Source organism: Parasteatoda tepidariorum, chromosome 4, assembly GCF_043381705.1.
Source record: "Parasteatoda tepidariorum isolate YZ-2023 chromosome 4, CAS_Ptep_4.0, whole genome shotgun sequence".
Classification (NCBI taxonomy): domain Eukaryota; kingdom Metazoa; phylum Arthropoda; class Arachnida; order Araneae; family Theridiidae; genus Parasteatoda; species Parasteatoda tepidariorum.
In genome coordinates, this window is record NC_092207.1 from 41,952,512 (window position 1) to 41,971,976 (window position 19,465).

At 27.2% G+C, this 19,465-nt stretch overlaps 2 protein-coding genes across 2 annotated transcripts in view; one reads left to right on the forward strand and one right to left on the reverse strand.

The window, feature by feature from the left end:
• Positions 1-14,714, reverse strand: part of LOC107444586 (uncharacterized) — a 39,270-nt gene extending 24,556 nt beyond the window's left edge. The window contains exon 1 of the mRNA XM_016058770.3: positions 14,526-14,714. The gene's annotated coding sequence lies outside the window, so the exon portion shown is untranslated. The remainder of the gene's footprint in view (positions 1-14,525) is intronic.
• The window catches only part of LOC107440755 (uncharacterized), a 153,750-nt gene that overhangs the window by 39,434 nt on the left and 94,851 nt on the right, over positions 1-19,465 (forward strand). The window lies entirely within an intron of this gene.

Below are 19,465 nucleotides of genomic sequence, written 5' to 3' on the forward strand. Positions count from 1 at the left end.
TTAAATTAAATATTATCATGTTTTTAGGGCATGAATCTGAATTGAACAACCTGATAATGCTCACTCTGGTTATTGTTTCCGTTTTTAAAAGCGCTATATGTTGAGCCAGTTTAAATTAAATATTATCATGTTTTTAGGGCATGAATCTGAATTGAACAACCTGATAATGCTCACTCTGGTTATTGTTTCCGTTTTTAAAAGCGCTATATGTTGAGCCAGTTTAAATTAAATATTATCATGTTTTTAGGGCATGAATCTGAATTGAACAACCTGATAATGCTCACTCTGGTTATTGTTTCCGTTTTTAAAAGCGCTATATGTTGAGCCAGTTTAAATTAAATATTATCATGTTTTTAGGGCATGAATCTGAATTGAACAACCTGATAATGCTCACTCTGGTTATTGTTTCCGTTTTTAAAAGCGCTATATGTTGAGCCAGTTTAAATTAAATATTATCATGTTTTTAGGGCATGAATCTGAATTGAACAACCTGATAATGCTCACTCTGGTTATTGTTTCCGTTTTTAAAAGCGCTATATGTTGAGCCAGTTTAAATTAAATATTATCATGTTTTTAGGGCATGAATCTGAATTGAACAACCTGATAATGCTCACTCTGGTTATTGTTTCCGTTTTTAAAAGCGCTATATGTTGAGCCAGTTTAAATTAAATATTATCATGTTTTTAGGGCATGAATCTGAATTGAACAACCTGATAATGCTCACTCTGGTTATTGTTTCCGTTTTTAAAAGCGCTATATGTTGAGCCACCTCAACTAGATTTGCCATGTGACATTTTTAGCAGCAATCATTGGTCGATTTTCTAGTGTTGCCATTCGGGGAGTTGTAATGAGGCCTTTTTTTGGTGCCGTGTAAGAGAAATATATAGATTAGATTCAATTAGAGTAAATGTGTAGCATAATTAGTCAATTTTGTTGCCTTTTTTTCATAGTGATGCATTTAAAAATACATGGTTTGATACTCTCGCTTTTCGCATGATCAAGAAAAGTAGGAATAACTTCAAAATTAATGTATATTTAATTTGAAAAAAGTAGATATTTTCGAATTAGAATACTCTGAAATAAAAGCATCTTAATTGAATTTAAAGTTACAAATGTACGAATAAGATATTTTTATACATTTTTTTTATTTAAAAAAAAACATTTGAAACATTTTCTAATCTTCTGCTAACCCTAACATTTTTATAATTAAGTATTCAGATACTTCAAAAAAATATGTTTAGTCAAAGAAAGTACGTTTTCTTAACTTAAAATATCTTCTGCACTAATTAATTATCATACTTAGGTATTTCTACCCAACCTTTAAGATTGAGTTCTAGTACGAAATAATCCAATTATAAGATCGGAAGATATCAAGAAGTTCGGTTCTTTACTTTGCTCACTGTGCATAATCATTCAAGAAAATAATTTTGAAAATTTAAAGTTTTCTTTTGTAACAAGGCATTAAATTTAAAGTTTAATTCGGCATTCTGAGTAGCTCAAAAATAACTACTACTTTGCAATTTAACAGCATAAAATGTTTGACCCTTTTCCAGGAGGATAAGTTGTGTTTCCTATATCTATTAGAGTTTGAATAGAATTAAAACTTTATATAAGTTGGTGGCAACGTTTGAGTTCCAAACTTTTTGCCAGCAAACTTTGGGTATGTAGGTAGGTACGTACTCTATTTAGGTTGCGCTAGAGCTGCACAATGGGCTATTGGTGATGGTCTGGGAAACATCCCTGAGAATGATCCGAAGACTCACAATTTTGAACCTCTGCCGAGGGGATCCCTTTTGTGAGGACTCTTCCTCAATTTAAATATATATCTGAAAGGGAAGCAAACTATGGAAATTAAAGTTAACCCCTTCCCTCTCTCTCCCCTCAAAATTGGGGAGAGCTTCCGTCTCCTATATCACGTGCCCTTGGTTTTACCGGCCTTGAGCGTTCAATAGTAATCCACCAAAAAGGCTTAAATATAACCATATCTTATGCCCGATTTTTTTATATCTTATTTTACTCACTGGTTGGCTGAACCAGACGATTTTTAATGTAATTGGAGATAGTTAGTTTATTATAAACTAGATGTCAACACTATTCAAATATTTTACTCTTAGAGCAGCTACTTATGCTTATTGCGGATACACGCGGTTTGTGTTCTGTCTTAAAATTTTTTCAAATAATGCTTACAGTGCGCCAAAAAAGAAACGGACCACCCTGATTAGCTTTTGATCTAATTATCGGATCTTCACGTTCTAGGACTCAATCTTAATGACAGGAGGGGTTGATTTCAAATATAGTAATTAATAATGTTCTTTTTTACGACATTTTAAGTAAGGAATCAGACACAAAAACGTGTTTTCCTTGACTAAACATACCCTTTTTTCAACAATTTGGATTTTTGACCCCCAAAATATAGTCCGATCATTAGATCAAAAGCTATTAAGGGTTGCCCGTTTTTTTTTTATTTTGCACGCTGTACATTAAGAAGGAAAAATTGCATGGACACATGGAGTACATATGGAGTATTAAATTTCAAGCTAAAAAACTCCCTAAATACATATATTGCACATACACCTCTTTCATATTATTTTTTTGAATAAAAAAACAGACCATTTTTTTTAAATGACCTGTTGTTTTAAAAAAATGCTAATCAGGGTTACGACCATTTTTTTAAAAAAATAATAAGGTTGTTAAAGAGTTAATAAATGCTCTTTAATCTGTTTCTTCCTGCATTGTTTGCATTAAATTATTAAATCTAAAAAAAATTAGAGCCGAAAATCCAATTATTAACCGTAATTACGGATATAAAAAAATTTGTATCCGTAAATTCACACTGTGAAAATTGTGGTATGATACCTATCCAAATTTGGTGTTGAAAAACTCTTAAAAGAGTGTGTTATTTCAAATTAATACCGAAACGAGCATTCGCGCACACTTTAAATAGTTTGGCTAAATCTAAACTCCCCTCCCCCGAAAGAAATATATATATATATATANATCTTCTGTAAAACTGAAAGACTTGCAAGCATCATTAACAAAGATAAAATAAATTCCCTATTTTAAAATTTATTCTCATATGTTGATATTTGCCCTTTTGCAGCAGCTGTCCGAGAGAGAGAGAGAGAGAAAATATAGAGAGAGAGAGAGAGAGAGAGGAGAGAGGGGGGGGGAAAGCTTACATCAAGGTCAGGGGATTTTACCCATTCATGAATTATTTTTGCCAATTTTGGGGTACGTTGCGCTCACATAATTATAAATTTTAGCGTTACTGAATAACTGTACGATACTTTTTTAATTTATTAAAGCAGTATTATTTAATTTATTAAAACCGTTATTATGCACTGTAAAAAAATTCCGGATCAAGTTACGGTTCAAAGTACTGGCACTTTGGGTACATCATCCGCAAAAATCCATTTGTCCGTAAAATTTATTTTACCACAAAATATTTTTTTACCATTTAAGTTATACCTTGAATTTTGCAGTGAGTGCCGGTATTTTTTTACCGTTATATGATCCGGGATTTTTTTACAATGTGGAACAGTATAGTGAAAAAAATTAGAAATTTAATGTTTAATAATTTTCTATAATATTTGAAAAGAAATTTCTTTACTTTATTTTGCGACGTTTTAAAATGTAACAAATTTAAAAAATGTTTTATTTCCGGTTTAAAAACTCTGAAGTTACAACTTGTTAAAGTTTTAATTGAGAGGATGAGAAGTCTTGTAATAAACCTTATTAGCTCTAAGACTTAAATGAAGTGTTATTTGCTACCCAGGAAAGTTTAATCACTTTTATGTTTGAAGGGGGCTTTCCAGAAAACTACTGCAGGATTGAGAAGAGCGACATGCGCTACAGAAATATCGTGTGGGAGTTGCAGTAGTTGAAGATAAACTGATTCCTCAAATCCGCCTTCAACTGTGTGGGTGGATGTGTCAATATTACCGTCTTTTGATGAAAATTCAGAACAGGCAGACTTATTAGGCTAAATATAGAAACATGTAAGAGCAGACCTCTAAGGGATCAGATTGTTTATTCTTAGTAATAATTTACTCGAGTTGTTATAAAGTTCGCTCTGTTTATTTTTCCGGCACTCTTAAGCCTTAAGCGATAGAAATTGGTGAAGGAGGGAATTAAATTATAGAAGATTGTAAGGAATAACTATTATTATGTTGTAAATTAAAATGAAATAGTTAAGTGTTAAAGGTGATAACTGTCAATTATTTTATTTGAAATATCTTATTTCTAGTTTGGTTGCTTTAAGATAAAAAAAAAATTGAAGTGATCGTAATTTTATTTCAGCATCAGTAATGAACAAACAGTCCACATAGCGGATGTATGGCTCTTCTGGTGTTTATTTTTGCAATCCCGGCCTCCCAATGAGGTGAACTGGGTTCGAATCCCAGAGGTGGCTAGTTGATACGAATTCCACATTCGGATCGCATCGATTACAGTGCTGACGTAAAATATCCTCAGCGTTAGACCGATCATGGGGTAGAGTCCCCTTGCCGTCGGGCTGACCGTGGGGGGGCTTCGTGGTTTTCCACTCCATGCATCGCAAAAGCGGTTTAGTTCCATCAAAAAGTCCTCCAAGTAGGAAAATTTCTTCCAATACTTGATCCAAGACTGGGTACAAAATTACAACGCTACCGAGTTGTACATCAACAGTCGTAAATTCAAAAGTGGGTCGACTGTTCAACTTAAATAAAATAAAACATGATAAGTTATAAATAAAATAAAACATGATTCATAAAACCGCGGTTGCGCAGTGTATAGAGCGTTCGTCTCCCAATGAGGTGACCAAGTATTAAATTTCAGCTGTGAACGATTGAGAAGAATTCTACTCCGACACACACAGACCTCAGTGCTGGCGTAAAATATCTCAAAGCTGATTATAAAATTGTAAAATAAAAACATAACTCAGAAGATCAGAAAAGATTCGAGTTAAAAAGAGACACGAGGATTACCCTTTTGCTATGAGTTCTTTTTTGTAATTGCTTAATTTTAAGCTTTATCTAAAACGGTTTTTATCAGTTGAAATAATCCAATTTTTAAAAGTCTGAAAATTGTTGAATGTATGCTATTCCGTTGTCTTTTTAATTGATAACCAAATAATTTTGGTGTTTCGTTTACATTTTTATGAAAAAATTAGCAGAAATTTTAAAATTTATCGAGAGTCTAACCTAACCACACACCATTATTTTTAACCTTGAAAGTAACCCTTTTTTAAAAAAAGTATTAGGCTGCCAAATAAATTATAAGCTATTACCAGGAAAAAAAGGAAGGATTAAAAAAAAGGCCCAGAGAGAAATAGTAAAAAATATACAAAGCTTCCGAGAAGGAGTAGTTTTAGTGAGGGATTTATAAATTGATATACAGATGTTTAAAGTGTAAGAAAATTTTAAACCAGATAATACTTAAAACTTTCAAAGTTTTCAATATCAGTAAAAAGTTAGATAATTTAAATACCTTATACAGTTTTTAAACATAAATTTACATGTTTAAACTTTTTTTAGGAGAGAGAGGGAGAGCTAACACACATAAAGGATTATCTATTTACTAAGCTCTATACTTAGGAAGATATCGCAGCTTATCATTCCTAAATCTGCACTGAGAAAAAAGCTTTTTAAAAACTACCTGAATATAGTAAAATATACCATATTTCTGGCTCTATGGAAGCACCAAAAAGTCGATGAATTTTTGAATCGCTTTGGTAATTTTGGTAAAACTATGGTTTATAATATATGTGATATGGTTTTATAACGTGTGTTATATGGTTTTATAATATGTGAGAAAATTTGGTAAAATTTGGTTATTTTATTATGATACCTTAAGAGCAGGGGATAAAAACCATTTATTCGGTTATTTACTTTTCAGTTTTGTATTTTTTATTAAATGTGTGATAATAAGAGCTATAACTTTGAACGTCATCATTTCGGGTAAACTATTGCCCTATATACGGAAATATCACCAAATGAATGATTTAAATACATCATATTTTGGTTTCATTAACCAGAATTAGGATTTTTTTTACCAGAAATATCGTTACCATACAGTACAATTTTACTAGGACTTTTTTTTCTCCGTGTAGTTTCGAAAATATTATCTAGCTCCCCGATTATAACAATAATTTAAAAATGCAAAATTGGAATTGTAAACTTCTTTTTATATCAGTTTAATCCAGCTAAATACTTCAGAAATTACAATGAAAATTTGCTATTCAAACCAAGTTATTCTATAGCACTGATATAACTTTCACTTACATCTAACATAAATAACATAAATCAATAATTACTCAAATCCACACTGAGGAAAAAAATATGATCAAAAATATCAGAATATTGTATACCATGTTCAAAAATATCAGAATATTTACCATGTTTTTGGCCCTATGGGAACCCCAAAAAGCACGGTAATTTTTACCGAAGCACTTTAGTAGTCATTTTGGTAAAATTTACAATAAAATATAGTTTTGATTTTATAATATGTGATAAAATTTGGTAAATTTTATCAGGATACCTGAGAGAATGGCATAAAAACCATTTATTTGGTTATATATTTTTCAGTTTTATATTAATTTACTAAATATATTTTAATACTAACTATAACTTTCAAAACAAGAATTTGAAAGTTACAATAATATAATAACATAAATCAATAATTATTCATATCCACACTGAGAAAAAAAGTATGATAAAAAAATATCAGAATATAGTAACATTTACCTTGTTTTTTGCCCTATGGGAAGCACGGTAATTTTTACCGAAGCACTTTAGTAGTAATTTTGGTAAAATTTACTATAAAATGTTGTTTTATAATGTGTGATGAAATTTGTTAAGTTTTATCATGATACCTCAGATAATGGCATAAAAACCATTTATTTGGTGATTTATTTTTCAGTTTTGTATTTTTTTACTAAATATGTTTCAATAAAAAATATAACTTTCAAAACCAGAATTTCCTGTTACCATAGAAACAGAAAAATTGCCAAATGAATGGTTTAAATACAGTATATTTTGGTTTATTAAGGTTTTTTTTTAACCAGAATGTCAGTACCAGAAATGCTTTAACCAGAATTATTTTCTCCGTGCAAGCAATATAAAATTTGTCATTTTTTTATATGAATATTACGAAGCACAATTTCAAAAAACATGGAGTAGGCTAAATGCCAACATGCATCATGTCTAATTCCTTTATCCGTTTCCATTTCTTTCTTGTTTTATTTAAAGAACAAAAGTAATTACTTTAGTTATTTCCGAATCAGTTTTACTAAGAATGAAACAAAGATAGAAACATCTCAATAACTTTTGTCTTCAGAGGCAAAATATATCTTTTAACTTAGGTATGTTTGAGTTAAAGTCAAAAACACTTCATTGTCTAAAGAAAGAATGGTTAATAAATATTGCCTTAAATTATGCGAAAAAATTTATTTTATGACATTCCTTATAAAAAGAAATAATATACAACTCAAATAAGGACGTAAAACAACTGAAAAGAAACTTGCTAGTTCTTGAGCGAAGTTTTAAGAGCTCAGAAATAACCTTTTAATAATACCAAATGTCAATAAAAAAATAAGATATAATTTGAAATTTATTTTTGAAGTTGTCGAAATTTACTGGGTGACAGCATTTTACCATAATTATAATAAAATTAAATTAAATCAATTCTATAATTTTGATAATGTTCAATCATGCAAAAGCGAAATTGTGTTATTAACATTTTATAAATAAATTCCATAAATAATTGCTAAAATATTTTTTCTAGCTTTACAGAAGCGTAAATTAGATTTTTTTTAAAAAGTTATAAGAATTTTAAATTTTCAGCCTAAATTTAGAGGTTAGCCAAATATCTCCTTAATTGCTTCAATAGAATACTCTTTGCTCAAAATATTAGCATTCTTTCATCTTTGAAGAATTTAAGGTACTGAAAATAGTATGTATTTATATGTGTTTAAGAACTTAAATAAGGCATTGAAATTTCAGCAATAAACTGTTTCTTTAAAGTTTTTAAAAAAAGATATTAATACATATATTCAGTATCATGGATGCAGAGTTTTCCAATTCAAATTCTGAGAAGGCATAGTATATATTCCTTCACTTCGTATTTTAATTATCATTACACCAGCATCATAAAAACTATCGAATTGAATAAAAATGTATGAAGAGAAAACGATTATGAAACTCTCAATTTATTAAGAACTAATTACGTATTCAAATTTTCACCATCAAAATGAATAATAAGAACGCATACTTTAATAATCTATTTTCTTATTTTTGCCTTCAGGTAATCACAAAGTAATTAAAGAACAAAGACTTAACAGTATTTTACGAGCAACTGTTTTAAATTTGTATTAAACGTATGACACTAAAATATAATTTTACTAATATTGAATTTACTGAAATTACGTTTACTATATAATATACATTTAATAAACATATACATTTAATATACGTATGTGCATTATACGTATAATAATTTTACGAATATACATTTACTGATAATTTATTTGGAAAGAAAGCATTAGTCGGTAGATATAAATGCTTAAAATAGAAATTGACTGGATACACAGTTCGAAATATCGAAAACATTTTATTAAAACTATTTCATTTTTACTTTGAAAAAATAATTTCAAATGACTGTAAAACATAAGGATATTAGAAAAATAGATCTAAAATGGCTATTGTATTGTCTTTAGGCAAATGTCTTTTAAGTTAAAAAACATTTATTGCAAAGTTGTAGCTAAAAGAATACTAATCACGACCGGAAATAAAACTACACACAATGCTTTTATAAATACAAACCATACTGACTTTTTATACTTGATAATGGTGAACTAATTTTTAACTCCAAAAATTATTTAGGAGAAAAAGGTCGACATGTTTCGAGATTTTGCAAACATTTTTCCCATAGTGCTATAAAACATTAGTGTTTTGCTTTCAATCCCCTGAAACACGCCTACTTTTTCCACCATGATAATTTTTGAGTTTTTGAAGGTAATGAAGTTTTTTCCTTATCAAATATATCTTTTCATTTCAGTTTTTAACAATTATTCATTTCAAACTAAGCTTTATTTTAATTTTGAGCCTCTTTTCTATTTAAACTTTCATAAAACCAAATAAGCTTAACTTTGAATTTAATAAAGCCTTTCAATTATCTAGACAAACAACTAAATAAACTTATCTCTTGGATTATAAAAATCTTAGCAGTATGCTTATTTATGAAAGTTTTGTAATGCATTTCAAGTCACATTGAAGCATCCAAATTGTTTTTACTTTAATTCTAGAACATGTAAAAAGACCTTGTATTTTTTTTCTTCTTCAAAGCTTGACAAAATTATACTTCTCGATCAAATATGCACTTGGGAGTACTCTGCTATGGCTATAGACTTAATTACTTGGCAGATGATGATTTAATCATTTTCTCGTTTCTATTAAATTTTAATTGAATTTATAAAATTCGCTGAAACGGTCTGATTATTTTTTTTTATCTTAGTTCTTTAAAATACTCGACTATTTCTTAAAAAATTTCGATTGTCAAAAAAACCAATACAATTTTTTTTAGCACTTTAAGTAAATTGCAATATGATTTAAACCTTTTAATTCTGCATTTTTCTGGTTACTTGTAATTTACATTTGTATTTTGTAGCTGTTTTTCGCGTACAATAATGCACTTGTGTGTTCTTTAATCGTATAGTATTAAATATTTTTTAAGTATCTTATTGTCAGATATTATATCAATAAGATTACACTTATCACTTATTATAATCACTTATTATCACTTATTATAATCAATTATTAAAGATGGTTTTTAGAATCTGCTTCGTTAAGGAAAATAAAAAAAGCAACAGTTTAAGTGCCTTTCACTTGAAGCAAAGCTATAATTTTAAACTGTATATGCCATCTGGATGTAATGAATTATCTGGGATATAAATTTTTAAATCCTAAATATTGCAGCACTGAAGTAAAGTTTCTAAAATTTAGCTTTTTCTTCATTTGAAGTTTTCCACGATTTTCAGAATAAATATAGAGGACGATATAGAGGTCAAAATAAATATAGAGGTTAAAGATAAGCTAAACAGTCATGAGTAACTGTTGCAAGCAAACATCATGAAAGTACAGAGCCTTTGAAAAACAGTCTTAAACTAAAGTATCTCAATTTAAACTGATTTAATCTATTACACTATTTAAAATTAAAAATGTTACACAGATATATGTTTTAAAAAAATTATTACAAACTTCTTTTAAAAAGTTGTACTATTTTGAGTTAATAAAGTAATTCCTTTCGTTTAATAAAAGAGAGCAGAATAAACGCTTTGTTTCGTGAAGTAGATTGCGTCATTCAAAAAATCACTTATCCTTTTTATCTTATTTAAGTAACACAATTGAGAAAGTGCAAAGATCAATTGAAGCAAGAGCTTTAACATCTTTCTCTTTTTCTCCTTCTCCCATTCTATCTTTAGAAGATATTGTTTTCTCTTTTTTTTCTATTAAATCATTTAATTGACTATAAGGTTGAGATAAGTTTATTTTCAAATTATATATTTATTTTTATATATTTATTTTCAAACTATACAAAAATTACAGCGGCAAATATAAATTTTTTGAATAGTGATAAATGATAATAATGTGAAAAAAAGTCATTTTAATCATTTTAATAGATAATACAGATACGATGCGTTTAGCACTAAAATAAATTAGTTCAAAAATTTCTTTGTTTCATATTATTTTTCAACAAACTCTTAGAAAGTAAATTATTTTAATAGATAGTGCCAGTTTAATTTGTCCAGGAATGGTGAGCTAATTTAAAAATCCATGTTTCAAATGAAATTCCATGTTTTTCAAATGAAAAAAGTGAATTGATTATAATCTTGAGATTAAATTATAGATAAATATTATCGAAACATTTTTAAAAGAAAATATTTAGCAAACAATTTGTCTCTTTTTTTATTCTCCGAAAACAAAAGAAGATAAATTATTTTAATAGATGGTGCAAGTTTGATGCGTTTAGCGAGCTAAGTTAACTCAAAAATTTTTCTCTGAATCCCATTTATTCTAAATTAAGAAAGTGATTTTAATCTTGTGAGGTAATAATAAATAAATATTATTTCAAAATTTTTCTCTGAATTCTATTTTTTCCAAATGAAAAAAGTGATTTTAATTTTGAGAGGAAATAATTAATAAATATTATTTCAAAATTTTTCTCTGAATCCAATTTTTTCCAAATGAAAAAAGTGATTTTATTCTTGAGAGGTAATAATAAATAAACATTATTTCAAATTTTTTCTCTGAATCCAATTTTTTCCAAATGAAAAAAGTGATTTTAATCTTGAGAGGTAATAATAAATAAATATTATTTCAAAATTTTTCTTTGAATCCAATTTTTTCCAAATGAAAAAAGTGATTTTAATCTTGAGAGATCATAATAAATAAATATTATTTCAAAATTTTTCTCTGAATCCAATTTTTTCCAAATGAAAAAAAGTTATTTTAATCTTGAGAGGTAATATTAAATAAATATTATTTCAAAATTTTTAAAAAATAAACAAAGCGAAAAATGTATTTTTATTCATTGACTCTAGTAAAACTCTAGACTCTAGGTTGACTCTAGAAAGTAAATTATTTTAGGGTATTAGATGTTTTAATGTTTTAGATGCAGCTAAACTAAACCAAATCCGGAAATTTCTTTAATTACCATTTCTTGCAATCAAGAAAGTTAATTAATTATAATCCAATCTTGAGATTAAATTATTGATAAATATTATTGAAATTATTCAAAAATGAACATCTCAAAATTTTTTATTTTTTTATGTCCATTTCAAATGTCATTTTCATTAACTCCTTGAAAACTAAAGTCTTGAAAGCAAATTACTTTAACAAAGCATTACTGAAGTGTTTAACTGGACTAAACTGATTCAAAAAGAAGTTTTTAATTCCAATTTCAAATTTAGAAGGAGTTAATTAATTGTAATCTGGGAACCTAAATAGTCTTTTTAATATTTTTAAAACTATGAAAGCATAAAAAAAACAAAAATAACTAAAAAAAAACTGCATTTTCCATTGCATTTGCGAAAAATTAGAAGAGGAAGTATTTAAATAGGTAGTAAACGTACATATATATAGATAAGTACGTTCGATATATTTAATCAGAAAAGGCCGATTCCAGAAAATTTTTCAATTATTAGAGGGTGAGAGATTCCTGAACCTTCACTTAACTAGCATTAAAATTTCCGTATCCTTGGTGAAAATGGGAGATAAATAGGATTATAGCTCTACGTAATCGATAATCATCTGCTGGCATGAGTTTTGAAGATTTGAACTTGGAAATCAAATCCTTAAGTAAGGTGCGTTCGAATTCGTTTGCATATTATTTATTTCTGTATTTTCGTGAACACCACATAAAATTTTTTTATTTTTTTGAAGATTTTTAATTGGATTTGCCGAAAATTAAAAATCATTTATCTACAAGTCATCACAAGGTTATAGGTTGCCAGAATAGAAATTTTTATCCAAATTGACGTTTTGCTTTTCTACAAGTTAAATTATGTATAAGTTAAATTATGCCAGGATAAAAACTAGACAAAATAAGGAATGAATAAAATTACAAGAATAATTAAAATTATCTTTATCTCCATGAAAGTAATATACTATAATATTCTGTTATTTGTAAAATCATATTTTACTTTACTATTAAAAGAAACAATGCTTCTTAACTGAGGGATTTGTCGCAAAAAATCCTTATATGCTTATATGACTAAAATAAAAACGATCATTGGAATAAACCCCAGGTAAGATAAAAAGAAAAAGATAGGTGCCCAGGTAAGATAAAAAAATAAACAATTTTAAATTTTAGGACGTTTACACTATGATGTTAATTTAAATTTTCTCAAAACACCCTTATATAAACTTATAATTAAAATAAAATATTGCAGTAAATTTAACAAACACTTGAAAATCAGGTTCATTTTCTGTGGTGAAATAAAAAGAAGAAGAAAAAAAAGAGTTTTTTTTTTAATTTAAAGGCGTTTACACTAAGATATTCAATTAATTCTTATAAAACTTATATGAACTTTTGAAAATCATAAAAAATCAATAAATTAAACAAACATTAAAAGCCCATAAACGTATGCGTAGCATAAAAGAAGAAAATAAATAAAAATAAGAATTTTTAATTTCAAAATGATAAATAAGGCTCTGAAAACTTTAATATTAACTATAAATTAATAGTATCTATACGTCTATAATAAAAAATTATAACAATATAATAACAACTTAATTTTAATATGACTAATAAAAATTTCAATAAAAAATAGTTTTCTTTGAATTAACAGAAAACTAAGGTATATTTTTGAGGAATAATTTTATTGTTCGATGATATAATATTTTAAAAATGAGAGAATACTATTTCATTCATCATCTTATTAACGCTATAATAAATAATTTTTTTCTCAATATTTAAGAAGAGTAACTTCGTGAAATAATGAGACCAAGGGCATAAATACTCACATTNAATCGCAAGCACTTTTGCAAATTAGTTTATGATATAATTAATTTACAATATAATATAATATAATATAAACTAATATAATATAATATAATATAATATACTGTATATAATGTATTATAATATAATGTATAGTTCAAAATTTTTATAGTATGAGCGTTTCGATTTCTTAAATTGCTCTCCTGTAATTTTATTTAAAACTAATTTTGAAATATAATTCAATCAAAGTAATTCTGTTCCAATCATTAAAAATTCCCTTTTTAACTGTAATTTTTTGGGACACAAAAGGTTTGCTTTGAGGTGTGCTACTAATTGATTTCTATTGTCAATTTCTAAATATTATATCTTTGTTATAGTTAATGTAAAACTCAACATATAGTATGACCAAAATAAAATTTATATAATGTATCAAAAGATATCAAATATACGAATCTAGATTTTCATTTTTCTTTTCTTCTTTGAAAAAAAAAACTTTAACATTAAAATATTCAAAATTCTGATTTTAAAAAAAATTTAATTGTGAGGTTATAAATTTTTCTAAAACACAAATAGCAATTCATTGTTTATTTTGTCAATTAGTATTTAGCATTTTACTTTATTGTCTAAAAGAATGACATTCTCTATTGTCAATCAGAACATTTCAAATCACTCTTTCTATTGTGATTCTCCTTATAAAGTCATCATCTTGAAATTCAAAAATTGGTTGTTGTCATCAATTATAACTACAAATAAATAATATTTTATGAATAAAAAAAAACTTCATCATTTAAATGTCACAATTATTGATTCTCAACCATACTCCCCCGCATGGATGGGTAGCTATGGTAACACACTCATCCCTAAAGAGCAAGCAAAAGCGTACAAACTTTCTTCCAACGCTTTTCTCTATACTCATTGTTCCCAAAAGAAAATAAATTATTAACAATACAAACCTCTGGTCCATCGAAATAAAAGAAGAAAACGAAAGTAAGCTAAGTGTGGGGGAAAATAAAATATTAACAATGGGAATTGTCCATGTTTATGCTTACCAGGGTTGATTTACGATCACGCCTATAAGCGCGGCATTTAGGTCTTGGGTAGAAATGGATGCGGCCTATGTTTTAGAGTAGAGGCACGAGATGCAGTGGAGATGGGATGATGCTATTTCCCCTATTCCAAAGCTTCTCTCACTTGGTTGTGTTACTACCGGCTTCGATTCATGAGGATCAGCGCCATCTGTCGGGAGGGTGGGATGGTTGTGATTACGATTTTTTGCCCTCCACTCTTAATAGTAGAAACAGCATCTTCGATGGGCAGATGAATGAATTTTATTCGATAACCGATGAGTTTAAATTTATGACGTCCAATAAAATGACTTGAATACCTGATGGGGTGTGATTGGGTTGAGAATCGAATTCTAGAATGTTATCTATTATGAATGGGAATGACAAAAGGGGAGAGAATGAATTAATGGATTTTAAGTTTCAACTAATAATTTGAAAACGATTTTTAATTCATTAAAAAAATAAACAAATTAATTGAATTCTATTTTTAAACGGAAATTTAAATATTGATCTGCAAATAAATATGCATGCATTGTTCTAGCAAGAATGATTTCATTACATTATATATAGTCTTACTCTTTTGTCTCTTATTATTTGTACGTTTTATACATAGTGATTTATTCTACAAGAAAAAAAAACTTCTCACAGTTTTATTTAACTTAAAATTCTAGAATATTTTCTATTATGAATAGGAATGGCATCAGGGTACAGAATGAATAAATAGGAATGAATTAATTCATTACATAATATATTATTTTACTCAATTAATTCTTTTTATTACAACGTTTTATCCACAGTATTTTATTTTTAATGAAAAAAAGGAGAAGAATTAAGAAACTGTTATATTTAAAACAAATATTACTCTGCTGTGACACAATAAAGTGAGCTTGTTGGGAAAAATGTTTTCTTATAATCTTTACAAATTGCCTTATCTTATTGACTCATATTAAAAACACGCTTTTTTTAGAAATTATTTTATATCTTTGAAAAATAATTAAAGAAATACGCAAAAGTTTAATTTATGCAAAATTTTTAAAGTCATCTTTTTTGAATATGACACCCTGAGTGAGAAAGTATGATCAAAACTACCAAAATATGATAAAATTTACCGTGCTTCTGGCTTTATGAGAATACCAAAAAGCGCGGTAGTTTTTACCGATGCGCTTTGGTAATGATTTTGGTAAAATTGAGAATGAAATATTGTTCTATAATCTGTATTGAAATTTGTTAATTTTACCTTGATACCTCAGAGCATGGTATAAAAACCATTTATCCGGTAAATTTTATTTTCAGTTTTGTATTCTTTCCTACCGCCTGTTAATAGGGATTATTATTTTGAATACCAGAATTTCCTGTTAACAGTTACCACGTGAACGGAAACCGTTACCATATGAATATTTTAAATACCATATATTTTGGTTTTTCTACCAGAATTATTTTTTTATCAGAAATATCTTTCCCATGAAGTACGGTAATTTGACCAGAATTTTTTTTTCTGTGTACAATAAGTGGAAAATTAATAAATGTATTCTAAGTTTCATTATTTGAAATTGGATTTTGTAACATTGATCAGTCAAAAAAAAATGATTAAAATATTGATCATTCAAGTTTTAATTATTACTCTGCAATGAAACATTAAATTGTTCTTGTGGGTCAAGATCATTTTTCAAGCATTTAAAAATTGGTTCATATTAAAAGCATATTTTATCAAAATAATTTCATTTCTTTGAAAAATAATTAAAGAAATATGCTTACGTTTAGCTTAAAATAAATTTCTTGAATATTATCTAGTATGATTAGAAGTGGCAGTAAGGAAAAATGAATTAGTGCATTTTAAGTTTTATTTAATAATTTGGGGCTGATTTTTATGTCATTAAAATAATGATTTAGCAAATTAAAACTACTAACTGGCTTTTAAAGGAAAATATTAAATATTGGTCTATAACGAAACACTAAACTGTTCTTGTATAAAACATTTATAAATTGCCCTATACTATTCGCTCGTTTTATGTAAATTATTTTGTTGTTCAGAAAAATAATTAATTAAATATGCTCAAATATCACTCAACTTAAAATTTTTAAATGTTATCCATTGTGAATAGAAATAACAGTCAAAGAGAAATCAAATAATGCACTTTAGGATTCAATTAATAACTGAAAAAAATTTTTTAATTCGCAAAAATAATGATCAATAAATTTAACTGAAGTATTTTTAAACTGCGACTAAACATAAATTGTTGCAGGAGAAAGTGATTTTATTAAAACATCACTTAATCGTTTTACACTAATGACTCACATTATTAGTAGTTTTTATACAAATTATTTTTCTAATTGAAATGAAAGAAGAAATATTCTTTAATGTTTAAAATTAAGCTAAAATATTTTTGCATTGATTAGTAATACCTTTTTTAAGAATTGTTTTCTATATTTATGTTTAATAAACTATAAACAAAAGTTTATTATTTTAGCTAAATAAATTGACTTTTAAAAAATCTACTGTGTAACCATCACAAAATGGTCCCCCGNCGGCCTATGTTTTAGAGTAGAGGCACGAGATGCAGTGGAGATGGGATGATGCTATTTCCCCTATTCCAAAGCTTCTCTCACTTGGTTGTGTTACTACCGGCTTCGATTCATGAGGATCAGCGCCATCTGTCGGGAGGGTGGGATGGTTGTGATTGCGATTTTTTGCCCTCCACTCTTAATAGTAGAAACAGCATCTTCGATGGGCAGATGAATGAATTTTATTCGATAACCGATGAGTTTAAATTTATGACGTCCAATAAAATGACTTGAATACCTGATGGGGTGTGATTGGGTTGAGAATCGAATTCTAGAATGTTATCTATTATGAATGGGAATGACAAAAGGGGAGAGAATGAATTAATGGATTTTAAGTTTCAACTAATAATTTGAAAACGATTTTTAATTCATTAAAAAAATAAACAAATTAATTGAATTCTATTTTTAAACGGAAATTTAAATATTGATCTGCAAATAAAAATGTATGCATTGTTCTAGCAAGAATGATTTCATTACATTATATATAATCTTACTCTTTTGTCTCTTATTATTAGTACGTTTTATGCATAGTGATTTATTCCACCAGGAAAAAAAAATAAAAAACTTCTCACAGTTTTCTCTAGCTTAAAATTCTAGAATGTTATCTATTATGAATAGGAATGGCATCAGGGTACAGAATGAATAAATAGGAATGAATTGATTCATTACATAATATATTATTTTACTCGATTAATTCTTTTTATTACAACGTTTTATCCACAGTATTTTATTTCTTATGAAAAAAGGGGAAGAATTAAGAAACTGTTATATTTAAAACAAATATTACTCTGCTGTGACACAATAAAGTGAGCTTGTTGGGAAAAATGTTTTCTTATAATCTTTACAAATTGCCTTATCTTATTGACTCATATTAAAAACACGCTTTTTTTTTAGAAATTATTTTATATCTTTGAAAAATAATTAAAAAAAATAGCAAAACTTTAATTTAAGTCAAAATTCTTAAATGTTATCTTTCATGAATAGAAATGACACCCTGAGAGAAAAAAAATATGATCAAAACTACCAAAATATGATAAAATTTACAGTGTTTCTGGCTCTATGGAAACACTAAAAATCACGATATTTTTACCAAAGCGCTTTGGTAATGATTTTGACAAAATTTATAATAAAATATTGCTTAATAATCCGTGTTAAAATTTGTTAATTTTACCTTGATACCTCAGAGCATGGTATAAAAATCATTTATCCGGTAAAATTTATTTTCAGTTTTGTGTTCTTTCCTATCCCCTATTAATAGGAATTACGATTTTGAATACCAGAATTTCCCGTTAACAGTTACCACGTGAACGGAAACCGTTACCATATGAAAATTTTAAATAGTACCATATATTTCGGTTTTAATACCAGAATTATTTTTTTACCAGAAATATCTTTCGCATAAAGTACGGTAATTTGACCAGAATTTTTTTTCTGTGTACAATAAGTGGAAGTTCAATAAATGTATTCTAAGTTTCATTTAATTATTTGAAATTGGATTTTATGATATTGTTCAATCAAAAAAATATTGATTAAAAATATTGATCATTCAAATTTTAAATATTACTCTGTAATGAAACATTAAATTGTTGTTGTGGAGAGTATTGTAAAATTTTCCATTTTTCTAGCTTTATGGAAGCACCACAAAGCTCAGTAGTTTTTACCTATACGCTTTGTTAATGATTTTGCTAAAATTATCAGTAAAATGTAATTTTATAATATATGAAAACATTTGGTAAATGCGGTAAAATATTGTCACTTTTTTATAATACCATACCCTGTGACATAAAAACCATTTATTTACTTAAATTTAATTTTCAATTTTGTATTTTTCACTAAATACGTGGTAATAAGAACTATAATTTTGAAAACCAGAATTTAAAGTAAAGCATTATCATATGAAGGAAACAATTTCCAAATGAATGGTTTAAATACCGTATATTTTGGCTTTATTAACCAGAATAATTGGTATTTTGATATTAGAAATGTAACTGGGAAAATTTTGCCAGATTTTTTTTCTCTGTGTATAAATAATAAAATATTACATCTCCTGCTTCAATAACTATTCAGATAATTTTATTACTACTTATAATTTTTAATGCTTCAGAATCAAACAATAGGTATTTTCTGGAAATACCACAGGCGACGTTTTAACGGTAGTACGCAAAGCACTGGTTTGAATATAAAAAAGTTATCAGCCTAACTGGATTTGAAAAGTCTAAGTATAAAATTGTAGAAAATTTCTACGTTTTTAAACTAACATAACATTTCTAGCATCAATAAGTAGCTTTTTGTATTTAAAAACTAAATGGTCCTGAATGTCCTACAACTAATAAATAAATAGCCCACCAATTATTGATTCTCAA